This window comes from Somniosus microcephalus, chromosome 8, assembly GCF_052327205.1.
Source record: "Somniosus microcephalus isolate GS21.2 chromosome 8, FLI_Smic_1.0, whole genome shotgun sequence".
NCBI classification, from domain to species: Eukaryota; Metazoa; Chordata; class Chondrichthyes; order Squaliformes; family Somniosidae; genus Somniosus; species Somniosus microcephalus.
In genome coordinates, this window is record NC_140994.1 from 274,126,082 (window position 1) to 274,153,283 (window position 27,202).

Here is a 27,202-nt window from a genome sequence, read left to right on the forward strand (position 1 = left end):
CCCTGATCTGTGTAAGGTCACACGAGTCGAGACAACAATAGGACTGGGCACCTCAGAAGGGACATACCAACTGGTGTTCCCGCTTCTGATCACGATCCAGTAACTGCTGCTAAAGGGCAGGATCGAGGAAAGAGATCGACTGAACGAGCTCTGTGTCGCATTAATTTAATAATAAACAGACATGGGGAATTTAGACTGGGCAGGTCCTATCAAGCTAACCTTCTTGGCTTTCTTGAGGGCATCATGGATAAAGCAGGTCGTTTATTTAGAATTGAAGAGAGGTTTTGACAAGGTTCCACACTGGGGACTGAGGAACCCCGGGTTAGCTTGTTCAACAATATAGGGAGTGCAGAACCTGGGAGAGAGATTTGGAAAGGATGATAGATTGGTTCTGCAATTGAGCAGAGAAATACCAAACTGAATATAACATTGATCAATGCACGTTGGTCAAAAGATGTGCATTATTAATGTAGAATGAATGTGATGTGCCTCAATAATTCCGAGACTCGAAGGTAGCAGAACAAAACAAGGCTTTTATTAACTTATAACGAAACACGTAAGCGAGAGAGATGTCGTCCTTCTGGAGACTGGGGCTAGACTGAAAGCTAGCTTACAAACGGGGCCAGGTATGGGCGGAGCCCTACACACAGCACATTCCAGTATACAATACAGCACATTCCAGTACACAATACAATGAGGTCTGGGGGAAGGGAAATGACACTGAAACCGATCTCAGTCACAGGCAGTGATGAATGGAAATATTTCATCACATTCACCCCTTCTATAGATTTAGTCTGTTCGGGGGTTTGATAGTTCTCTGCGACCGATGTGGCTGTTGCGGTGCCGCGGGTGTCGGCTGGGTGTCCCCGGTACCCTCCTGGGTCTCTGCCGGGGGTGCCGCCAGGGTTGTTGAAGGGGTAGTTGGTGGGGGTGCCGTTGGTCGGTGTTCTTCCGGGGGTGATGAAAGAGTACTGGGTGGGTAAGAGTTGCTGTGATCGTCGTTGCCGCTATTGCCGTGGTTGTTGTCGATGCCGGCTGGGGCGACGTCTTTTATGGACACGGTGTCCTCCCTTCCGTCGGCGTGCCGGACATATGCGTATTGGGGGTTGGCGTGGAGTAGGTGTACTGGCTCCACGAGAGGGTCCGTCTTGTGGCCCCTCACATGCCTTCGCACGAGTACCGGACCTGGGGTGGAGAGCCATGACGGCATGGATACGCCTGAGGTGGATTTCCGGGGAAAGACAAACACTTGTTCATGAGGCGTGGTATTAGTGGCCGTACACAATAGCGACTGTATCGAATGGAGCACATCCGAGAGGACTTCCTGCCAGCGGGAGATAGGGAGGTCCTTGGTCCTTAGAGCTAGAGTGACTGCTTTCCATATTGTCCCGTTCTCTCGCTCCACTTGGCCGTTACCCCGGGGGTTGTAGCTGGTGGTACGGCTCGTGGCGATCCCCCTGGACAGCATGTACTGGCGTAGCTCTTCACTCATGAAGGACGCCCCCCTATCCGTATGGATGTAGCTCGGCATACCGAACAGGCAGAACAGGCTGTTGAGGCATTTAATGACCGTGGTGCTGGTCATGTCTGGGCAGGGGAAGGCGAATGGGAACTGGGAGTATTCGTCCACAATGTTCAGGAAGTAAACATTGCGGTCGACGGACGGGAGGGGGCCCTTGAAATCTAAGCTGAGCTGCTCAAAGGGCCGTGTAGCTTTGATTAAGTGGGCTCTATCTGGGCGGTAGAACCGAGGCTTGCACTCAGCGCAAGTGCGGCAGTTCCTGGTCAGGGACCGAACTTCCTCAATCGAGTAGGGTAAGTTACGGGACTTTATGAAGTGGAACAGCCGCGTGACCCCTGGGTGGCAGAGGTCGTTGTGGAGGGTCTGTAGCCGATCCCCGGTGGCGCTGGCACACATCCCTCGTGAGAGGGCGTCAGGGGATTTGTTAAGGGCCCCTGGCCGGTAAATGATGTCGTACTCGAAGGTGGAGAGCTCGATCCGTCACCTAAGAATCTTATCATTTTTAATCTTCCCCCTCTGTTTATTATTGAACATAAACGCTACCGACCGCTGGTCGGTAAGTAGGGTGAAGCGTTTGCCGGCTAGGTAGTGGCGCCAGTGGCGCACTGCCTCCATGATGGCTTGGGCCTCCTTTTCCACGGAGGAGTGTCTGATCTCGGGCCCTTGGAGGGTCCTCGAGAAGAAAGCTACGGGCCGCCCCGCCTGGTTGAGGGTGGCCGCCAAGGCGAAGTCAGACGCATCACTTTCCACTTGAAATGGAGTGTTCTCGTCCACTGCCTGTAGCGTGGCCCGCTCAATATCCTGCTTAATGCTTTTGAAGGCGGCGTGGGCTTCAGCAGAGAGCGGGAAAGAGGATGCTTTCAAGAGGGGGTGGGCTTTGTCGGAGTAGTTGGGGACCCATTGGGAATAATAAGAAAATAACCCCAGGCACCTTTTCAGGGCTTTGGGAGTGTTGGGCAGGGGCAGCTCCCGTAGGGGGCGCAATCGGTCGGGGTCTGGTCCGATTTCCCCATTCTCCACCACGCTGCCTAGTATGCACAGGCGCGTGGTTTTGTAAATGCACTTGTCCTCGTTGTAGGTGAGGTTGAGTTTTTGTGCGGTTTTCAGGAACCTCTCGAGGTTCGAGTCGTGATCCTGCTGGTTGTGACCGCAGATGGTGACGTTGTCGAGGTAGGGGAAGGTTGCCTGCAAGTGGTGGTCATCGACCATGCGGTCCATCTCCCTCTGGAAGACCGAGACCCCATTCGTCACCCCAAAGGGGACTCTGAGGAATTGGTAGAGGCGTCCGTTCGCCTCGAAGGCGGTGTACGGGCGGTCCTCTGGTCTGATAGGGAGCTGGTGGTACGCTGACTTGAGGTCGATGGTGGAGAACACCCGGTATTGGGTGATTTGGTTCACCATTTCTGATATGCGGGGTAGCGGGTAGGCGTCTAGTAGTGTGTACCTGTTGATCGTTTGACTATAGTCGATCACCATCCGTTTCTTCTCGCTACCCCTTACCACTACCACTTGGGCGTGCCACGGGCTGTTGCTGCGTTCAATAATGCGCTCTTTCAGGAGCCTGTCTACCTCGGTCGCGATAAACCGCCTGTCCTCCCAGCTGTACCTCCTGCTTTTGGTCGCTATTGGCCGGCAGTTAGGGGTAAGGTTCGCGAATAGCGAAGGCGGCTTTACCTTCAGGGTAGCCAGACCGCACACTGTGAGGGGCGGCTGGGACCCACCGTAATTGAGCGTGATGCTTTGGTGGTTGCACTGGAAATCCAGGCCCAAGATCACGCTCGCACATAGGTTCTTCATGATTAATACTTTAAAATTATCATATACAGTTCCGTTAACGCACAATTGTACCGTGCAGTAACCCAGAATGGTCGATGTCTGGGTTTTGTCAGCCATAGAGATGGTACCCTGAGTAGGGACCACCTTTAGGGAGAGTTGTTGTGCCAGTTCTGGGTGGATAAAGCTCGCCGTGCTTCCACTGTCAATTAAGCATTTAACCCGGCACCCGTTTACCTCGATGTCCACCATTGATCTGGATAGCGGGTGCGGCCTGGTCTGGTCCACTGTGACCGATGCCACTGTAGGGCCCTGATCGATACAAGATGGCGTCCACGCTGTCTGCTCACAAGATGGCGGACCCCACGAGGTCGGGCAAGATGGCGTCCAAGATGGCCGCTCCCACGGCGCACACGCGGCGGTGGCGGGTTTTCCGGCGGTTGGTTTTCCGGCGGGGTTCCCTCTGCACACCTTCCCGAAGTGTCCCTTCTTACCGCACTTAAAGCAGGTGGTGCCTTTCGCCGGGCACAGGTTTCTGGTGTGCTTTGGCTGCCCGCAGAAGTAGCAGTTGGGTCCCTGACGCGTCGCGGCTGTCGTAGGGCTTCTGGGGGGAGAGCGGGGCCCAGCCGGTGTCGGGCTGTCGGGCGGGGAAGATGCCTTCCAAGATGGCGGCGCCCTCGGTGCACACGTGGCGGCGTGGACGGCGCGGGCTGAAGAGTAGGCGTCCGAGTTTCTCTGGGCCACATCCAGGGATCGCGCGGTGTCCGCAGCCTGTTTCAGGTCCAACCCCGTTTTTTCCAGCAGTCTTTGCCGGATGTAAGTGGAGCTGAGGCCTGTGATGAAGGCATCGCGAACAAGCTCGTCAGTGTACACTGCGGCTTTTACATCTCGGCACTTGCAGTCTTTGCCAAGCATTTTCAGGGTGCTTAGGAACTCCTCCACCGATTCCCCAGGTCGCTGTGCGCGGGTGGCGAGCAGGTGCCTAGCATGCACCTCATTCGTAGGCTGCTGGTAATGGGCCTTTAAGATGTCGCAGGCGGCCAGGTACGTCTCGGCGTCTCATCCTTGCAGCGTCCGTAGCGTCTTTGACGGCTGCGGAATTGTCCAGGAAGAATCCCATACACTCAAACCAGTGTCCGAAGCGTGCTGATGCGTCCGGAGCATGTTGATCCAAATCCAAACGTTCGGGTTTCACAGAATGAAAGCAATCAGCAAAAGGAATTAAAGAATATTACATGCGATCATAGAATGTTCCAGAACAGAGACAGGTTACCTGGTTCATGAAATCTCTCCCCCTCACTCCCCACACCCTTTAATAACCCGCCCAGTCTAATCCCACTCTCCCCCTCACTCCCCGCACCCTTTAATATCCCACCCAGTCTAATCCCACTCTCCTAATCACTCCCCGTACCCTTTAATATGCCACCCAGTCTAATCCCACTCTCCCCCTCACTCCCCGAACCCTTTAATATCCCACCCAGTCTAATTCCACTTTCTCCCTCACTCCCCGCACCCTTTAATATCCCACCCAGACTAATCCCACTCTCGTAATCACTCCCCGAACCCTTTAATATCCCATCCAGTCTAATCCCACTCTCCCCCTCACTCCCCGTACCCTTTAATATCACACCCAGTCTAATCCCACTCTCCCCCTCACTCCCCATACACTTTAATATCCCACCCAGTCTAATCCCACTCTCCCCCTCACTCCCCGCACCCTTTAATATCCCACCCAGTCTAATCCCACTCTCCCCCTCACTCTCCACACCCTTTAATATCCCACCCAGCCTAATCCCACTCTCCTAATCACTCCCTGTACCCTTTAATATCCCACCCAGTCTAATCCCACTCTCCACCTCACTCCCCATACACTTTAATATCCCACCCAGTCTAATCCCACTTTCTCCCTCACTCCCCGCACCCTTTAATATCCCACCCAGTCTAATCCCACTCTCCCCCTCACTCTCCACACCCTTTAATATCCCACCCAGTCGAATCCCACTCTCCCCCTCATTCCCTGAACCATTTAATATCCCACCAAATCTAATCCCACTCTCCTAATCACTCCCCGTACCATTTAATAGACCAACCAGTCTAATCCCACTATCCACCTCCCTCCCCGAACCCTTTAATATCCCACCCAGACTTATCCCACTCTCGTAGTCACTCCCCGTACCCTTTAATATCCCACCCAGTCTAATCCCACTCTCCCTCTCACTCTCCGTAACTTATAATATCCCACCCAGTCTAATCCCACTCTCCCCCTCACTCCCCACACCCTTTAATATCCCACCCAGTCTAATCCCACTCTCCCCCTCACTCCCCGTACCCTTTAATATTCCACCCAGTCAAATCCCACTCTCCCCCTCACTCCCCACACCCTTTAATATCCCACCCAGTCTAATCCCACTCTCCCCCTCACTCCCCGTACCCTTTAATATCCCACCCAGTCTAATCCCACTCTCCCCCCTCACTCCCCGTACCCTTTAATATCCCACCCAGTCTAATCCCACTCTCCCCCTCACTCCCCATACCCTTTAATATCCCACCCAGTCTAATCCCACTCTCCCCCTCACTCTCCATAACCTTTAATATCCCACCCAGTCTAATCCCACTCTCCCCCTCACTCTCCATACCCTTTAATATCCCACCCAGTCTAATCCCACTCTCCCCCTCACTCCCCGTACCTTTTAATATCCCACCCAGTCTAATCCCACTCTCCCCCTCACTCCCCGTACCCTTTAATATCCCACCCAGTCTAATCCCACTCTCCCCCTCACTCCCCACACCCTTTAATAACCCACCCAGTCTAATCCCACTCTCCCCCTCACACCCTGCACCCTATAATATCCCACCCAGTCTAATCCCACTCTCCCCCCTCACTCCCCGTACCTTTTAATATCCCACCCAGTCTAATCCCACTCTCCCCCTCACTCCCCGTACCCTTTAATATCCCACCCAGTCTAATCCCACTCTCCCCCTCACTCCCCACACCCTTTAATAACCCACCCAGTCTAATCCCACTCTCCCCCTCACTCCCCATACCCTTTAATATCCCACCCAGTCTAATCCCACTCTCCCCCTCACTCTCCATACCCTTTAATATCCCACCCAGTCTAATCCCACTCTCCCCCTCACACCCCGCACCCTATAATGTCCCATGCAGTCTAATCCCACTCTCCCACTCACTCCCCACACCCTTTAATATTTCACCCAGTCTAATCCCACTCTCCCCCTCACTCCCCGCACCCTTTAATATCCCACCCAGTCTAATCCCACTCTCCCCCTCACTCTCCATACCCTTTAATATCCCACCCAGTCTAATCCCACTCTCCCCCTCACTCCCCGTACCCTTTAATATCCCACCCAGTCTAACCCCACTCTCTCTCTCACTCCCCGTACCCTTTAACATCCCACCCAGTCTAACCCCACTCTCTCTCTCACTCCCCGTACCCTTTAATATCCCACCCAGTCTAATCCCACTCTCCCCCTCACTCCCCGTACCCTTTAATATCCCACCCAGTCTAACCCCACTCTCTCTCTCACTCCCCGTACAATTTAATATCCCACCCAGTCTAATCCCTCTTTCTCCATCACTCCCCGCACCCTTTAATATCCCACCCAGTCTAATCCCACTCTCCAAATCACTCCCCGTACCCTTTAATATCCCACCCAGACTAATCCCACTCTCACCCTCACTCCCCGAACCCTTTAATATCCCACCCAGTCTAATCCCACTCTCCCCCTCACTCCCCGCACCCTTTAATATCCCACCCAGTCTAATCCCACTCTCCAAATCACTCCCCGTACCCTTTAATATCCCACCCAGACTAATCCCACTCTCACCCTCACTCCCCGAACCCTTTAATATCCCACCCAGTCTAATCCCACTCTCCCCCTCATTCCCGTACCATTAATATCCCACCCAGACTAATCCCACTCTCGTAATCACTCCCCGAAACCTTTAATATCCCACCCAGTCTAATGCCACTCTCCCCATCACTCCCCGAACCCTTTAATATCCCACCCAGTCTAATCCCACTCTCCCCCTCATTCAACGTACCATTTAATATCCCACCCAGTCTAATCCCACTCTCCCCCTCACTCCCCGTAACATATAATATCCCAGCCAGTCTAATCCCACTCTCCCCCTCACTCCCCGTACCCTTTAATATCCCACCCACTCTAATCCCACTCTCCTAATCACTCCCCGTACCCTTTAATATCCCACCCAGTCTAATCCCACTCTCCCCCTCACTCCCCGAACCCTTTAATATCCCACCCAGTCTAATCCCACTCTCCCCCTCACTCCCCGTACCCTTTAATATCCGACACAGTCTAATCCCACTCTCCCCCTCACTCCCCGCACCCTATAATATCCCACCCAGTCTAATCCCACTCTCCCTCTCACTCCCCGCACCCTTTAATATCCCACCCAGACTAATCCCACTTTCGTAATCACTCCCCGAAACCTTTAATATCCCACCCAGTCTAATGCCACTCTCCCCCTCACTCCCCGCACCCTTTAATATCCCACCCAGTCTAATCCCACTCTCATAATCACACCCCGTACCCTTTAATATCCCACCTAGTCTAATCCCACTCTCCCCCTCACTCCCCGAACCCTTTAATATCCCACCCAGTCTAATCCCACTCTCCCCCTCACTCCCCGAACCCTTTAATATCCCACCCAGTCTAATCCCACTCTCCCCCTCACTCCCCGTACCCTTTAATATCCCACCCAGTCTAATCCCACTCTCCCCCTCATTCCCCGAACCATTTAATATCCCACCAAATCTAATCCCACTCTCCTAATCACTCCCCGTACCATTTAATAGCCCAACCAGTCTAATCCCACTATCTACCTACCTCCCCGAACCCTTTAGTATCCCACCCAGTCTAATCCCACTCTCCCCCTCACTCCCCGCACCCTTTAATATCCCACCCAGTCTAATCCCACTCTCCCTCTCACTCTCCGTACCATATAATATCCCACCCAGTCTAATCCCACTCTCCCCCTCACTCCCCACACCCTTTAATATCCCACCCAGTCTAATCCCACTCTCCCTCTCACTCCCCGTAACATATAATATCCCACCCAGTCTAATCCCACTCTCCTACTCACTCCCCGTACCCTTTAATATCCCACCCAGTCTCATCCCACTCTCCCCCTCACTCCCCGCACTCTTTAATATCCCACCCAGTCTAATCCCACTCTCCCCCTCACTCCCCATACCCTTTAATATCCCACGCAGTCTAATCCCACTCTCCCCCTCACTCCCCGTACCCTTTAATATCCCACCCAGTTTAATCCAACTCTCCTGCTCACTCCCTGTACCATTTAATATCCCACCCAGTCCAATCAATTCAATTCAATTCAATTCAAATCGCTTTATTGGCATGATAAGGTACATCTTATGTTGCCAAAGCATCAAAATACATTCATGGTTGAACACGTAAACGCAGTTCTATTCATACAGTGTATAAACAGGTATATCCCTGAGTGTATAAATATACATTCGCATTATTTATATATACTCTTTTCTTAGTTTACTGGTTGTCCCTCTGTTCATGGCAAGCTGTAACATAGTGTGCCACCAGTGCTACACAGCTTCTCTCCTCCCCCAGTAGGTATGGGAGTTTTTGGTTGTCACTCAGATTTCTGAATTCAGGGCATATTTGTGAGAATTTTTGGTAGAAATTCTCCCTGATGCCCTGATATTTTCCACAGGCTGTGAGGAAGTGCATCTCTGTCTCCACTACTCCCTGACTGCAGTGAGAGCATATCCTGTCCTCTCTTGGCAGCCTGGTCTGCCTGTGTCTGCCTTTTTCAATCGCTAGGCTATGTTCGCTAAGTATGTACCTTGTCAAGGTTTTTCTCAGTTTGTTATCCTTTACCATGGTCAGGTACTCAGCCATGTTGTATTGTCTGTTTAGGGTCAAGTAGCAATTGAGTTTGCTTTGGGTTTTTGTTGTTTCTGCCCAATATGACAGGTATTTTTCCTTTTGTTTAGTGACAATTGTGTTGGGTCGAATTATCTCTGCTACGATGTCACTGTCCTGGGGCTGGTTATTGTTAGTAGTGTTAGTGGTTGCTTCACTGAGTCCCAGGACTAGTTGACTGAGGGTATTCTTCTTTATGGTCCTCTCTTGGCATTTCAAGGCTTCGTAATGATAGCAGTGGGGGTTGCTCATTTTTAGGTGTTTCCAAAATTTGGTGGCTCTTTTTTGGACAGTAATTATTAGTGGAAATTGGCCTAGTTCTGCCCTGCATGCATTTTGGATGGTTTTCCTTTGAGTCCGGAGGATACTTTTACAGAATTCTGCATGTAGGATCTCAATTGGGTGTTTGTCCCATTTTGCAAAATCTTGTTGTGTTAGCAGTCCCCACACTTCACTGCCATAGAGTGCAATTGGTTCAATTACTGATTTGAAAATTTTGAGCCAAATGCCTCTTCACCCTGTTCGGTTTCCCCAGCTATATCCATAGCGACTGGGGCTCATCGTTTATGAGCGACGAACTCCGCCAGTAACTGCTCGCTAGGGGTATAGCCACAAGCAGGACCACCAGTTACAACCCCCGGGGGAACGGACAGGTGGAAAGAGAGAATGCAACAGTTTGGAAGGCCGCCCTACTAGCCTTAAAGTCTCGGGGCCTTCCGACCTCCCGCTGGCAGGAGGTGCTCCCCGATGCGCTCCACTCGATTCGGTCACTGCTCTGCACTGCCACCAATGCCACCCCTCACGAGAAAATGTATGTCTTTCCAAGGAAGTCCACATCGGGGACATCGTTACCGCCATGGCTGACGTCCCCAGGGCCGGTACTACTGAGAAGACACATGAGGGCCAATAAAATGGACCCCCTGGTCGAGAGGTTCGACCTCCTCCACGCCAACCCCCAGTACGCTTACATTGCGTACCCGGACGGGCAGGAGGACACAGTCTCCATACGAGACCTCGCACCCTCGGGGACCGCTGTAACCCACTACGACACAGTCTCCATACGAGACCTCGCACCCTCGGGGACCGCTGTAACCCACTACCCATTACCACCCCCCCCCCACGACCCGATATCCAACCCCAGCAGCCGGCTCACCTTGGACCGTCACCCACGAGGACTACACTCCAGGGCCCCAGCCTACACGGGACGCGACGCCGGAAGCTCCACCACCCCTGCCGTCGCCACGTCGATCACAGCGGCAGACAAGACCTCCGGAGAGACTCCAATACACGAACTTTTAAATACACTTCACCCCGCCGGACTCATTTTTAAACAAGGGGTGAATGTGGTAAACCACTGCTACACCTGTCTGTGCCTGTATGTGTATTCCACTAGGTACAGGTCTGGACATGCCTCGGCTGACTCCTCCCACTATTCCAGGCATATAAGTGACTACCTCCCAGTCCCTTAGTATTCTGGACGGGTCGACCACTCGAGACAAGACCTTCATTCTTTAGTTAATAAAAGCCTGATTGTTACTCGCTCAACCTCAGTCTTTTGAGTAATTGATGGCGCATCAAATCCCACTCTCCCCTCACTCCCCGCACCCTTTAATATCCCACCCATTCTAATCCCACTCTCCCCCTCACTCCCCACACCTTTTAATATCCCACCCAGTCTAATCCCACTCTCCCCCTCACTCCCCGCACCCTTTAATATCCCACCCAGTCTAATCCCACTCTCCCCCTCACTCCCCGCACCCTTTAATATCCCACCCAGTCTAATCCCCCTCTCCCCCTCAATCCCCGCACCCTTTAATATCCCACCCAGTCTAATCCCACTCTCCCCCTCACTCCCCGCACCCTTTAATATCCCACCCAGTCTAATCCCACTCTCCCCCTCACTCCCCGCACCCTTTAATATCCCACCCAGTCTAATCCCACTCTCCCCCTCACTCCCCGCACCCTTTAATATCCCACCCAGTCTAATCCCACTCTCCCCCTCACTCCCCGCACCCTTTAATATCCCACCCAGTCTAATCCCACTCTCCCCCTCACTCCCCGCACCCTTTAATATCCCACCCAGTCTAATCCCACTCTCCCCCTCACTCCCCGCACCCTTTAATATCCCACCCAGTCTAATCCCACTCTCCCCCTCACTCCCCGCACCCTTTAATATCCCACCCAGTCTAATCCCACTCTCCCCCTCACTCCCCGTACACTTTAATATCCCACCCAGTCTAATCCAACTCTCCTGCTCACTCCCCACACCCTTTAATATCCCACCCAGTCTAATCCCACTCTCCCCTCACTCCCCGTACCCTTTAATATCCCACCCAGTCTAATCCAACTCTCCTGCTCACTCCCCGTACCCTTTAATATCCCACCCAGTCTAATCCCACTCTCCCCCTCACGCCCCACACCCTTTAATATCCCACCCAGTCTAATCCCACTCTCCCCCTCACGCCCCACACCCTTTAATATCCCACCCAGCCTAATCCCACTCTCCCCCTCCCCGTACCCTTTAATATCCCACCCAGACTAATCCCACTCTCCCCCTCACTCCCCACTCCCTTTCATATCCCACCCAGTCTAATCCCACTCTCCCCCTCACTCCCCGTACCCTATGATATCCCACCCAATCTAATCCCACTCTCCCCCTCACTCCCCACTCCCTTTCATATCCCACCCAGTCTAATCCCACTCTCCCCTCACTCCCTGTACCCTATGATATCCCACCCAATCTAATCCCACTCTCCCCCTCACTCCCCGTACCTTTTAATATCCCACCCAGTCTAATCCCACTCTCCCCCTCACTCCCCACACCCTATAATATCCCACCCAGTCTAATTCAACTCTCCTGCTCACTCCCCGTACCCTTTAATATCCCACCCAGTCCAATCCCACTCTCCCCCTCACTCCCCACACGCTTTAATATCCCACCCAGTCCAATCCCACTCTCCCCCTCACTCCCCACACGCTTTAATATCCCACCCAGTCTAATCCCACTCTCCCTTTCACTCCCCACACCCTATAATATCCTAATCCCACTCTCCCCCTCACTCCCCATACCCTTTTATATTCCTTTTTTTACTCAAATATCAAAATCGCTTTTAAATTGACATACTGTGCTTCAGTGACAGTTTTGTGGAGTGTTCCACACCCTCATCTCCCTTAGTGTGGAGACATTTTTCTAACCTCCCTTTAGTTCGTTTTATAATATTTTAAATGTGTGCCCCGCCCCCCATTACTATCTTGTCAACTAATTGAAACAACCCATTACTATTTACCAATCGGAGGCCTGAGCTTTAGTACCTCTAACAGGTCACCTCTTAACATTTTCAACTCCATGGGAAAATGGAACCTTTCAGGCCTCTCTCAGAATGCAGAGAGTAGTGGTGAACACTGGTGTTTCCGACTGGAGGGAATCTGCAGTGATGTCCCTCAGGGGATTGCTCTTTTTGATATATATTAATGACCTAGACTTGTGTATATAGGACATAATTTCAAAGCTTGCAGGTGACACGAAACTCAGAAATGCAGTAAACAGTAACAGACTTCAGGAGGACATAGACAGACTGGTGAAATGGGCAGACATGTGGCAGATGAAATTTAATGCCTATAAATGTGAAGTGATACATTTTGGTAGGAAGAATGAGGGGAGGACAAAAGGGTTCAATTCTAAAGGAACAGGGAGACCTGGGGGTGTATGTACACAAATCTTTGAACGTAGTAGGAAAAGTTGAGAAGAACGCTAAAAAGCATACAGGATCCTTGGCTTCATTAGTAGAGGTATAGAGTATAACAGCAAGGAAGTTATGCTGAACCTTTATAAATCACTGGTTCAGCCCCAACTGGAGTATTGTGTCCAATTCTGGGCACCGCACTTTAGGAAGGATGTCACAGCCTTGGAGAGGGTGCAGAGGAGGTTTACTAGAATGGTTCCAGGGTCGAGGGACTTCAGTAACTGGAGAGACTGGAGAAGCTGGGATTGTTCTCCTTCGAGCAGAGAAGGTTAAGAGGAGATTTGATAGGGGTGTTCAAAAGCATGAATGGATTTTGATGGAGTAAATAAGGAGAATTGTTTCCAGTGGCAGGAGGGTCGGTAACCAGAAGACACAGATTTAAGGTGATTGGCAAAAGAACCAGAGGGGAGATGAGGAGATGTTTTTTTTATGCAGCGATTTGTTGTGATCTGGAATGCGCTGCCTGAAAGGGCGGTGGAAGCAGATTCAATAGTAACTTTCAAAAGGGAATTGGATAAACAGTTGAAGGGGAAAATTTTGCAGGGCTGTGGGGAAAGAGCAGGGGGAGTGGGACTAATTGGAGAGCTCGTTCAAAGAGCCGGCACAGGCACGATGGACCGAATGGCCTCCTTCTGTGCTGCGCGATCTATGATTCTATAACAGTTAAATCTAAAGTTCAGGCTGGATGAGCAGCCACTGAGGGATGAGCATGTCTGCCATGTGGAAAGATCAAATTCAATGGCTACAACAGTCAACATTGGGAGCAGAGGATTAGCCTGAAAGATGGTGAGCTTTGCTGGAGTGTGGAGTCTCCTGTAAGTGCGCTGAGCTCTCGAATCTACCAGTCATTTCACATCACTGAGACAGGATTCAGATTCTTTGATGAAATGCCACCCAATGAAGTAGTCTTTTTGTTTTTTGATGGGTGTGTTCAGCCCCAAAAAACTTTTATGCTAATTTCAATAACAGAGCAAAGAATCAACAGAAAATTGTCGAGATGAAAGAGAAGAGGTTGATTCCTGCTTCACTGTGAGTGAGTGCCAATCAGCGCTGGGAAGCTGTGCTGTGAGGATAATCACTCAGGTTCGCTGTGAGACTCTGCACCTTTTACATTGATGTTTCTATTCATTTTGAAGATGTTATATTATAATTACTGAACACAAACCTTGATTCAGTTTGCAGATGTACAATCTTCCTGCAATGGGCAGTATACATCCCCACAGATATTATTTAGTACGTGAGCGTGCTTGCTTAAGCTGTCTTTCTCTCGCTCCTCTCCTCTCCTCTCTCTCTTGTAGGGGGTGGCGTGTGCCCAGTCAGCTCCGCCCCTGACTGTCTCTGAGCGGTTCGAATCGCTCCCACACCCCCTGGGTTCTAGACACCGGACTTAGGTACAGGCGGCGATACAGAAATAGAGTAGACAATTGGTTTGGTACAAGAAAACCCTGATTTTATTAAAGGCACAACAATATTACAACACTGGAAAAATCACTAGAATAATTACAGGCATATACAAGTACACTTATTTGGGAATGGGGAACACACAGCACATCGAGGGAACAAACACATTAAAAATCCCCCTACCCATGTCCCACCCCCAATACCTAACTAGATTGAGCTACGAGGGGCCAGGGATTTATGCTCACCAATGGGGTTCCTTTTTACGGTTCGAAACCTGTCGATTGAGCCGGTTGTGGTTTTGGGGTTCGCTCTTTGTGTCCTTTGGGGCTTGCCACCATCACGTGGTCCCAGGGCGTGGCAGTGGAGTTGTCTGAGTAAAGTACCCTCTTTTTCCTCTGTTAGAGATAGGGAGTAAAGTCTTTGTTGGGTACTTTACCTTGCAGAATGGTTGTTCTTCTGGTGGTGGTCTGGTCGTCGAAGGTTTTGTTGCGGTTGGGGTTCGGTTGGCGGTCTATGGTGTTGGCTTGAGTTTGTTACCGTGGTGGTCGTCAGCTGCTCCTTCTACCCATGCCTCGAACGTCAGCATACCGGGGTGTGTGCCCGCTCGTCCCCAATGCTTCTTTACGTTGCCCTTCTCTGCTTACCAGCCTTGCCGTTCGTCTCGTCTCGCCTGCCCGCTTACAGCCCCGTGTGTCCTGTGTGTGTTGAGTTGGGTCCCGTTCCCTGTTATGTTCATTAATAAATAGACATTCTTATTATGAACACAGCTAGCTTTTGCTAGACACTTTTATTGAGCACATGTGGACTTGTACAGCATCTTGTAGAGGCTTCCATCTTGACTGTTGCCTTGTGTGTAGCCTAGCCTCTTGGGTAATGTAGTCTTAATATATATACAGCTGGTTAGTGTAGTCTTATACATACAGCTCTACACAGCTCTACTGCTCCACCTAGTGTCCACCACAGAATGACATGTTATTGATCATTACATCCTCCTTTCTTTGAGGTTTAACAAAATCAATATCAATCAACTTTCAAGAAAACAATAAAGATAATATCAGTAACACTTTTGTTGGTGCTCTATAAGCAAAAACATTTCAAAACAGTCAACACATTTCCAAAGCTTTACATTGTACTCAAAGATTAAGTCTATCAGGCTCTTTTACTTCACGTGTCGATCTTCTCAACACAGGTAAGTCTGATGTGTCTTCATGAGATTGCTCTGGCGGTGAATGACAAGATGCAGTTGCGGCATTGTCATCAATCTGCTCTTGTAAAGATCGAGGTCTCCTTGCGATCTTTGCTTGGAGAGGGTTTCAGTGTTTCCTTCACTCTTCATGCCATAACTCTCAATGTAGTCAATGCACTCTCGAAAAACTGCTGGCAGCTGGATCCCATCATACAGCATAGTCCTCTCAGCAGCCTCGGCTAATGGAACACCAAAGATTGGCCTGAGGGAAGAAGGAGTATCCACCGGAACTGCTTCCTGCTCTGGTGCAGGTTTCTTCTTTTCTTTTTCTCTTTCCACTGCTTAACAACATCTGCTGCGGTTATATCTTTGGACTTTTTCTCCTTGTGTTTTTCCTCTTTGTGCTTTTCTTCCTTTGGCTTCTCTTTGACCTTAAAGTATTTTTCTTTCTTCTTGGAGAAACTAGGCTTTTTGAAGACATGGATACCCTTTGGCCTTTTCATCCTTGATGGGCTCTCTGCTTCATCACCTGAGTCATCTGGTCTGCTTATGGCACAGTTTATACGGTAGACTCTCTTGACCAGTTCTAAGTCTTCACAAGCTTTGTCACCTAGTATCAAATCAAGTCTTTCAGCTACAATAGAAAACATGAGATGATGCTCTTTGTCTTTGACTGTCACTTTAAGTCTGCATACACCTAAGCTATCTATTTTCTGTCCATTATAGCTCTTCAGTAGTACTGACTTTTTCTGTATTTTGGGCTTTTCTTTCATATTTTTTATGTCACTCATACTGATTAAGTTTGCTTTTGCCCCAGTGTCCAGTTTCAATGTAACTAATGCTCCATTTATCTGCAGTGGGAACATCCATTTGTCCTCTTTTACTGCATTAACTTTATGTTCAGCATTGTCCATTTCTGAGGGCTGCACATTTTCTGTATCTTTTTTGATATCGTCACGTGACACCATTCCTACAAAAAATGTCTCACTTAAATCAGTGTCCTCAATCACATTAACTCGTTGCCCTTTCGTCGTTTTTACTTTTGAAAAGCATTGTTTGGCAAAGTGATTATTTCCATTACACTTTGTGCACATTTTTCCAAACGCTGGGCATTGTCTTAACTGGTGTTTGTAACCACAGCGTTTACAATTAAAAATTTCATCCTCCGATTGCTTTTCATTTCTGTTCTGCCCACATTTTTTCCCCTTGTAGGACACAGCACTGACAGCAGCACTTACTACAATCGCATCATTATTGATTTCACTGAAAGTCTTCGCATGCTTTTGAGCTAGCTCGCTGGCTTTGCATATTGTCACAGCATTTTCCAATGTTAGTTCGGTTTCTCTCAACAGACGTTCCCTGTCTTTTTTATCATGAATACCAAACACAATCTGGTCACGAATCATGGATGCTTTGAGCTCAGAGACATTACATGTCTGTGCTTTCAGTTTCAGATCAGTTATAAAGCTATCAAAAGTCTCATTTTGTTGCTGTGTCCGAGAACGGAAGATGTATCTTTCATAGGTCTCATTCTTTTTGGGAGATCAATGTGCATCAAATTTTTTTAGCACATCTTCTAATTTTTCTCTGTTCTCCACTGGATTAAATACAAATGTATTAAATACCTCTATCGCCTGTGGGCCTGCAACCGTAAGCAGCAACGCTATCTTCCTTGCGTCTGGCTTCGTACTGAATCCGATGGCTGCAATGTAGAGTTTGAATTGTTGTTTAAAAGTCCGCCAGTTGTAGTCGACATTTCCCTCAAGATTCAAACGCTCTGGTGGCTTCAAATTCTCCATGTCGCTTTTCACAATTTTCAGCAGATCTTCACCACCATGGTACCATGTTATTTTCATTAATAAATAGACATTCTTATTATGAACACAGCTAGCTTTTGCTAGACATTTTTATTGAGCACATGTGGACTTGTACAGCATCTTGTAGAGGCTTCCATCTTGACTGTTGCCTTGTGGGTAGCCTAGCCTCATGGGCAATGTAGTCTTAATATATATACAGCTGGGTAGTGTAGTCTTATACATACAGCTCTACACAGCTCTACTGCTCCACCTAGTGTCCACCACAGAATGACGTGTTATTGATCACTACATTCTCCTCCCGCGTTTGGCCCCCGGTGTTGTAATGAGCGTCCTCAGTGTCGAGCAGCACAGAAAGGGAGGAGAGGAAGAAGAGCTTGGCTACCGGTGGGCCTACAATTATACCGGTTCTTCACCCCTTATCTGCGCGCCAAATCAGGTCAGTTCTTTGTTTAATTTTGGCGGGCTCATCTAAAGTGATTACAGTCATTCACCTTAACGGCTTTTGGGGCATTTGTCTCCTTGCATAACGGCTTCAATATCCTGGCTGTTTGTCATTTATGAAGTTTAATCGTCTTTTCCTGGCTTGGTGGCTCCTTTGAGCTGTTACCGATTATGTATGCAAAAAGTTAATGGCTTCAAGATTACATCTATCCTGAGTTGAACTGTTTTCAAGATGAAGGATGCATATTCTGTGTTTATCTAGCTGTCTGGCTTTGGAAATGACAAAGTCTTTCAGAGATCCATGCATGTTAGGTTTCGTTTCAAGATTTGAATGGGCCTGCTTTTTGCAGGGCCTTGCCTTTTAAAATCCTGCAGGCTTCTGTCATGAGGTTTCAGAAGCCATTTTCTTTTGGGTACCCGTTTTAATAACTTGTCCATACAGGGTCCCTTTATCCTTAATTTTTGGGGAATGTGGGAATTTTGAGAATCCTACACTCTCTCCTCTCTCTCCCTCTCCTCTCTCGCCCTCTCCCCTCTCTCTTTCCATCCCACCTCTCCCTTTCTCCCACTCTCCTCTGCCCCATTCTCTATCCATCTCCTCTTCTCCCTTCCCAGGCTGATTGGCTCTCATGAATAACCAATACCAATAGAATCTGTCTGGCACCTGGGTACTGCTGGTAGGCGAGCTGCTCTCAAAATGAAACATAGAAACATAGAAGATAGGAGCAGGAGTAGGCCATTCGGACCCTCGAGCCTGCTCCGCCATTCAATGCGATCATGGCTGATCATCCAAATTCAGTACCCTGTTCCTGCCTTCTCCCCATATCCCTTGATCCCTTTAGCCTTAAGAAATATATCCAACTCCTTCTTGAATATATTTAATGAATTGGCCTCTACTGCCTTCTTTGGTAGAGAATTCCACAGGTTCACCACTCTCTGGGTGAAGAAATTCCTCCTCATTTCAGTCCTAAATGGCTTACCCCTTATCCTTAGACTGTGACCCCTGGTTCTGGACTCCCCGACCATCGGGAACATCCTTCCAGCATTTAGTCTGTCTAGTCCTATTAGAATTTTATAAGTTTCGATGAGATCCCCTCTCATTCTTCTAAACTCCAGCGAGTACAAGCCCAATCGACCCAATCTCTCCTCATACGTCATTCCTGCCATCCCAGGTATCAGCCTGGTGAATCTTCGCTGCACTCCTTCTATGGCAAGAACATCCTTCCTCAGATAAGGCGACCAAAACTGCACACAATATTCCAGATGTGGTCTCACCAAGGCCCTGTACAACTGCAGCAAGACATCCTTGTTCTTGTACTCAAACCCGCTCGCTACGAAGGCCAACATACCATTTGCCTTCTTAACCACCTGCTGCACCTGCATGCTTACCTTCAGCGACTGGTGCATAAGGACACCCAGGTCTCATTGCACTTCCCCTTCTCCCAATCTATTGCCATTCAGATAATAATCTGCCTTCCTGTTTTTGGCACAAAGTGTTTCACCCCATGAGTCTCTGGACATTTTTCTGGCCTGAGCAGTGCGTTGGGAAGAGGAATGGCAGAGCTGGGAGCACCTCATCCAGCAAGGGCCTGTTCTCTGACTCCGAGTCTATCCTGATCACCTCCTTGGCACCTGAAATCTAACATCACGAGATTTAAAATAGAATCATTCAAATTAAGCCGTGGCAGAACCCTTTCAACTGGACGATTTGACTGAGAGTCAGAACAGGACCAATCGCTCAAAACGAGTGCTGATAGAGACAGCCATAAGATGCAAAGAGACAGTGGGGCTTGGCAGAGAGCAGGGTGTATGGCTGAGAGAACGACACTAATAGTGGAGCAAGAGGGGGTCTGCGCTGGGGGCTGGAGGCAGAAGTCAGGGGTTACAGGAGTTGGGGGTGATGAGGCTGTGACTGAGGGTGGGGGGTGGGGTGGGAAGGGCTAGGCTGAATTTGAGATAATTCGCAGTTTCTGGATGGTAGGAAAGCATTGAGAAAAGCAATCCAGAGATCACGAGGGTATGGACAAGTGTTTCTTCAGCAGTTGAGGGTAAGATGTGGGCAGAGGAGAGTAATATTGTGAAGGGATCAGTAAGCAGTTATGGTTGGGGTAGGATTTGGGGGCTGAAGGTCAGCTGTGGATCGAACAGTTGCGTACGGCCTGTTTCAGTTTGAGCAAGTCGTAATAGAGGGAGTTGGGATGATGGCAAGGACGTGAAGTTTTGGTGGTTCTGGGGGTGATGTGGTGGGTGTGGGGCGATGGGGGGTTTGGGGTGATGTGGGGGGGTTTGGGGTGATGTGGGGGGGTTTGGGGTGATGTGGGAGGGGTTGGGGTGATGTGGGGGGTTTGGGGTGATGTGGGGGGGTTTGGGGTGATGTGGGGGGGTTTGGGGTGATGTGGTGGGGTTTGGGGTGATGTGGGAGGGGTTGGGGTGATGTGGGGGGTTTGGGGTGGTGTGGGGGGGTTTGGGGTGATGTGGGGTGTTTGGGGTGATGTGGGGGGTTTTGGCTGATGTGGGGGGAGTTGGGGTGATGTGGGGGGGTTTGGGGTGATGTGGGGGGGTTTGGGGTGATGTGGGGAGGGTTGGGGTGATGTGGGGGGTTTGGGGTGATGTGGGGGGTTTGGGGTGATGTGGGGGGTTTGGAGTGATGTGGGGTGTTTGGGGTGATGTGGGGGGGGGTTTGGGGTGATGTGGGGGGTTTGGAGTGATGTGGGGTGTTTGGGGTGATGTGGGGGGGGGTTTGGGGTGATGTGGGGGGGTTGGGGTGATGTGGGGGGTTTGGGGTGATGTGGGGGGGTTGGGGTGATGTGGGGGGGTTTGGGGTGATGTGGGGGGTTTGGGGTGATGTGGGGGGGTTGGGGTGATGTGGGGGTGTTAGAAACATAGAGATAGGAACAGGAGTAGGCCATTCGGCCCTTCGAGCCTGCTCCGCCATTCAATGAGATCATGGCTGATCTTCGTCTGAGATCATAGCTGATCTTACCAGTTCAGTACCCCGTCCCCGCCTTTTCTCCGTAACCCTTAATCCCCTTAGCCTTCAGAAATGTATCCAATTCTCTCTTGAAAATATTTATTGAATTAGCCTTCACAGCCCTCTGTGGCAGGGAATTCCACAGGCTCACCACTCTTTGAGTGAAGAAATTCTTCCTCATCTCTGTTTTAAATGATTTGCCCGCTATTTTTAGACTGTGGCCCCTGGTTCTGTGCTCCCCGGCCATTGGAAACATTCTCTCTGAATTCAGCATGTCCAGGCCTGCCATAATTTTATATGTTTCGATGAGATCCCCTCTCAATCTTCTAAACTCCAGTGAGTACAAGCCCAAACTATTCAATCTCTCCTCGTAGGTCATTCCCGCCATTCCAGGTATCAGCCTGGTGAATCGCCGTTGCACTCTTTCCATGGCAAGAACATCCTTCCGCAGATGGGGCGACCAAAACTGTACACAATACTCCAGATGCGGTCTCACCAGCACCTTGTACAGCTGTAGTAAGGTATCCCTATTCCTATACTCGAACCCCCTTGATATGAAGGCCAACATACCATTTGCCTTCTTAATCGCCTGTTGCACCTGCATGCTCTCCTTCAGTGACTGGTGCACAAGAACACCCAGGTCCCTCTGCACTTCCCCATCTCCCAATCTATTGCCATTTAGATAATAATCCACCCTCCTGTTTTTACCCCCAAAGTGGATAACCTCGCATTTATCCACATTATAGTGCATCTGCCACGTATCCGCCCATTCCCCCAACCTGTCCAAATCGCACTGTAGCCTCCTGACATCCTCATCAGAGCCCACCCCTCCTCCTAGTTTAGTGTCGTCAGCGAATTTGGAAATATTGCATCCAATTCCCTGATCCAGATCATTTATATATATTGTGAACAGCTGGGGTCCCAGGACAGATCCTTGCGGCACCCCGCTGGTCACTGCCTGCCACTCCGAAAATGAGCCGTTTATTCCAACTCTCTGTTTTCTATCCGCCAGCCAGTTCTCTATCCACGTTAATACTTTGCCCCCAATCCCATGAGCCTTAATTTTGCATGATAATCTTTTGTGTGGAACCTTATCGAAGGCTTTCTGGAAGTCAAGGTACACCACATCCACTGGCTCTCCCCCATCTATTTTACCAGTTACTTCCTCAAAAAATTCCAGCAGATTAGTCAAACACGATTTACCCTTTGTAAATCCATGTTGACTCTGTCCGATCCTTTCCCCATTTGTCAAGTGCTCCGCTATTTTATCCTTAATAATGGACTCTAGCATTTTGCCCACAACCGATGTAAGGCTTACTGGTCTATAATTCCCTGCTTTCTCTCTACCCCCCTTTTTAAATATTGGGGTAACATTAGCTACCCTCCAATCCACGGGTACTGTTCCCGAGTCAATGGAGTTCCGGAAGATGATCCTTAGAGCATCTGCTATCTCCAGGGCCACCTCCTTAAGTACCCTAGGATGTAGTTTATCAGGCCCCGGGGATTTGTCGGCCTTCAGTCCCCTCAACTTACCCAACACCATATCCCTAGAGATACTAATTTCTGTCAGCTCCTCCCTCTCATTAGTCCCTATGTTTGCCGATATTCCTGGGAGGTTATTTGTGTCCTCCTTTGTGAATATAGAACCAAAGTATGAGTTTAATTGGTCTGCCATTTCCTTATTCTCCATTATATATTCTCCCGAATCGGACTGCAAGGGACCGACTTGGGATTTTACCAGTCTTTTCCTCCTGATATACCGATAAAAGCTTTTGCAGTCTGTCTTTATGTTTGCTGCAAGTTTACTTTCGTATTCTATTTTCCCCTTCCTGATTAATCCCTTTGTCCTCTTTTGCTGTATCCTGTACTGCCCCCAATCTTCCGGTCTGGTGCTTTTTTTTGCCAGTTGATATGCCCTTTTTTTTGATTTTATGCTGTCCCTAATTTCCCTCGTTATCCACGGTTGAGTCACCTTTTTAGGTTTATTTTTATGCCAAACCGGTATAAACATGTTCTGGAATTCTTCCATTCTATCTTTGAATGCTTGCCATTGTCTATCCACTGTCAATCCCCCCAGAAACACCACCCAATCAATCTTACCCAATTCCCGTCTCATACCCTCGTAATTCCCTTTATTTAAGTTCTGGACCTTAGTCTCTGATTCAATTTCCTCACTCTCCATCTCGACTGAGAGCTCGATCATATTATGATCGCTCTGACCCAAGGGGCCTCGTACAAGAAGATTGCTGATAAGTCCCTTCTCATTGCACAATACCCAGTCTAAAATGGCCTGATCTCGAGTCGGCTCCTCGACATATTGGTCCAGATAACCGTCCCGAAAACATTCCAGGAATTCCTCCTCCTCAGAATTTTTACTAATTTGGGTAGTCCAATCAATATGTAAATTAAAGTCACCCATGATGACAGCTGTGCTCTTATCGCACGCTTCTCTAATTTCCCTTTTTATGCCTTCCCTCACCTCCATATTACTATTTGGAGGCCTATATATCACACCCACTAACGTTTTCCTCCCCTTGCTATTTCTCATTTCTACCCATACAGATTCCGTTTCATCCGAGTTAATATCCTTCCTTTCCATTGCATTAATCCCCTCCTTTACCAGCAATGCTACCCCACCTCCCCTACCTTTTTGCCGATCCTTCCTAAATATTGTATATCCCTGGATGTTAAGTTCCCAGCCTTGCCCACCCTGCAGCCACGTTTCTGTAATCCCAATCAAATCATACTTGTTTACCTCTATTTCCACAACTAATTCATCCACCTTGTTCCTAATGCTTCTAGCATTAAGATACAAAGCCTTCAGGCTTGCCTTTTTTCACACTCTCATTATGAATTAGTTTGGCCCTTTGTGTTTCTCTCCTTTGCTTATTGCTTCTCACCTTTCTACCATCTATTTCTAACTTCATATGACTTCCCTCTTTTCCACTACCTAGGTTCCCATCCCCCTGCCAAATTAGTTTAAATCCTCCCGAACCGCCCTAGAAAATATTACCCTGAGGACATCGGCTCCCTCACAGTTCAGGTGTAGACCGTCCCCTTGGTACAGGTCACTCCTCCCCAAGAACTGGTTCCAATGCCTCAAGAATTTAAATCCCTCTCCCTTGCACCACTGCTCAAGCCACGTATTTAGCTTATCTATCTTACTCTCTCTAAACTTATTAGCTCGTGGCACTGGTAGCAATCCAAAGATTACTACCTTTGAGGTCCTACTTTTCAATTTAGCTCCTAACTCCCTAAATTCAGCTTGTAGGACCTCCTCCCTCTTTTTACCTACATCGTTGGTACCTACATGTACCACGACAACTGGCTGATCCCCCTCCCCCTTCAGAATGCTCTGAGGTGATGTGGGGGTGTTGGGGTGATGTGGGGGGGGTTGGGGTGATGTGGGGGGGGTTGGGGTGATGTGGGGGGTTTGGGGTGATGTGGGGGGGGTTTGGGGTGATGTGGGGGGGGTTGGGGTGATGTGGGGGGGTTGAGGTGATGTGGGGGGTTTGGGGTGATGTGTGGGGGTTTGGGGTGATGTGGGGGGGGTTGGGGTCATGTGGGGGGTTTGGGGTGATGTGGGGGGGTTTGGGGTGATGTGGGGGGGTTTGTGGTGATGTGGGGGGTTTGGGGTGCTGTGGGGGGGTTGGGGTCATGTGGGGGGTTTGGGGTGATGTGGGGGGGTTTGGGGTGATGTGGGGTGGTTTGTGGTGATGTGGGGGGTTTGGGGTGATGTGGGGGGTTTGGGGTGATGTGGGGGCGGGGTTTGGGGTGATGTGTTGGGTTTGGGGTGATGGGGTGTTTGGGGTGATGTGGGGGGTTTGGGGTGATGTGGGGGGTTTGGGGTGATGTGGGGGCGGGGTTTGGGGTGATGTGTTGGGTTTGGGGTGATGGGGTGTTTGGGGTGATGTGGGGGTTTTGGGGTGAAGCGGGGGTGTTTGGGGTGATGTGGGGGGGGTTTGGGGTGATGTGGGGTCGGGGTTTGGGTTGATGTGGGGGGTTTGGGGTGATGGGGTGTTTCGGGTGATGTGGGGGGTTTGGGGTGATGCGGGGTGTTTTGGGTGATGCGGGGGGTTTTGGGGTGATGTAGGGGGCGGGTTTGGTGTGATGTGGGGGGGTGGGGGCGAAGTGGGGGGGTTTGGGGTGATGTGGGGGGGGTTGGGGTGATGTGGGGGGTTTGGGGTGATGTGGGGGGTTTGGGGTGATGTGGGGGGTTTTGGGGTGATGTAGGGGGCAGGTTTGGTGTGATGTGGGGGGGTGGGGGCGATGTGGGGGCGTTTGGGGTGATGTGGGGGGGTTGGGGTGATGTGGGGGGGTTTGGGGTGATGTGGGGGGGTTTGGGGTGATGTGGGGGGGTTTGGGGTGATGTGGGGGGTTTGGGGTGATGTGGGGGGGTTTGGGGTGATGTGAGGGCTTTGGGGTGATGTGGGGGGTTTGGGGTGATGTGGGGGGGTTGGGATGATGTGGGGGGTTTGGGGTGATGTGGTGGGTTTGGGGTGATGGGGTGTTTGGGGTGATGTGGGGGTTTTGGGGTGATGCGGTGGTGTTTGGGATGATGTGGGGGGTTTGGGGTGATGTGGGGGCGGGGTTTGGGGTGATGTGGGGGGTTTGGGGGTTTTCGGGTGATGTGGGGGGTTTGGGGTGATGCGGGGGTGTTTTGGGTGATGTGGGGGGGGTTGGGGTGATGTGGGGGCGGGTTTGGTGTGATGTGGGGGGTGGGGGCAATGTGCGGGGGTTTGGGGTGATGTGGGGGGTTTGGGGTGATGTGGGGGGGTTTGGGGTGATGTGGGGGGTTTGGGGTGATGTGGGGGGGTTTGGGGTGATGTGGGGGCGGGGTTTGGCGTGATGTGGGGGGTTTGGGCTGATGGGGTGTTTGGGGTGATGTGCGGGGTTTGGGGTGATGCGGGGGTGTTAGGGGTGATGTGGGGGGGTTTGGGGTGATGTGGGGCAGGGTTTGGGGTGTTGTGGGGGGTTTGGGGTGATGGGGTGTTTCGGGTGATGTGGTGGGGTTTGGGGTGATGCGGGGGTGTTTGGGGTGATGTGGCGGGGTTTGGGGTGATGTGGGGGGGTGGGGGTGATGTGGGGGGGTTTGGGGCGATGTGGGGGGGTGGGGGTGATGTGGGGGGGTTTGGGGCGATGTGGGGGGGGTTGAGGTGATGTGGGGGTCAGTTTGGGGTGATGTGGGGTGTTTGGGGTGATGTGGGGGGGTTTGGGGTGATGTGGGGGGTTTGGGGTGATGTGGGGGGGTTTGGGGTGATGTGGGGGGTTTGGGGTGATGTGGGGGTGTTTGAGGTGATGTGGGGGCGTTTGGTGTGATGTGGGGGGGTTTGTGGTGATGTGGGGGCGTTTGGGGTGATGTGGGGGGGTTGGGGTGATGTGGGGGTGTTTGGGGTGATGTGGGGGGTTTGGTGTGATGCTGGGGGGTTTGGGATGATGTGGGGGGGTGGGGGTGATGTCATAGAGTCATAGAATTATACAGCACAGAAAGAGGCCCTTCGGCCCATCGCGTCCGCGCCGGCCATCAAGCCCTGTCTATTCTATTCCCATTTTCCAGCACTTGGTCCGTAGCCTTGTATGCTGTGGCATTTCAAGTGCTCATCCAAATGCTTCTTGAATGTTGTGAGGTATCCTGCCTCTACCACCCTTTCAGGCAGTGAGTTCCAGATTCCAACCACCCTCTGGGTGAAAAAGTTCTTCCTCAAATCCCCTCTAAACCTTCTGCCCCTTACCTTGAATCTATGCCCCCTTGTTATTGACCCCTCCACTAAGGGAAAAAGTTCCTTTCTATCTACCCTAGCTATGCCCCTCATAATTTTGTATACCTCAATCAGGTCCCCCTTCAGCCTTCTCTGCTCCAAGGAAAACAACCCCAGCCTGTCCAGTCTTTCTTCATAGCTGAAGCGCTCCAGACCAGGTAACATCCTGGTAAATCTCCTCTGCACCCTCTCCAAAGCAATCACATCCTTCCTATAGTGTGGCGACCAGAACTGCACACAGTACTCCAGCTGTGGCCTTACCAGCATTTTGTACAGCTCCATCATAACCTCCCTGCTCTTATTTTCTATGCCTCGGCTAATGAAGGCAAGCATCCCATATGCCTTTTTAACCACCTTATCCACCTGTTCTGCTGCCTTCAGGGATCTATGTACATGCACACCAAGGTCCCTCTGATCCTCTGTCTTTCCTAGGGTCTTACCATTCATTGTGTATTCCCTTGCCTTGTTAGTCCCTCCAAAATGCATCACCTCATACTTTTCAGGGTTAAATTCCATTTGCCACTGTTCCGCCCATCTGACCAATCCATCTATATCGTCCTGCAGACTGAGGCTACCCTCCTCGCTATTTACCACCCCACCAATTTTCGTGTCATCTGCGAACTTACTGATCATACCTTTTACATTC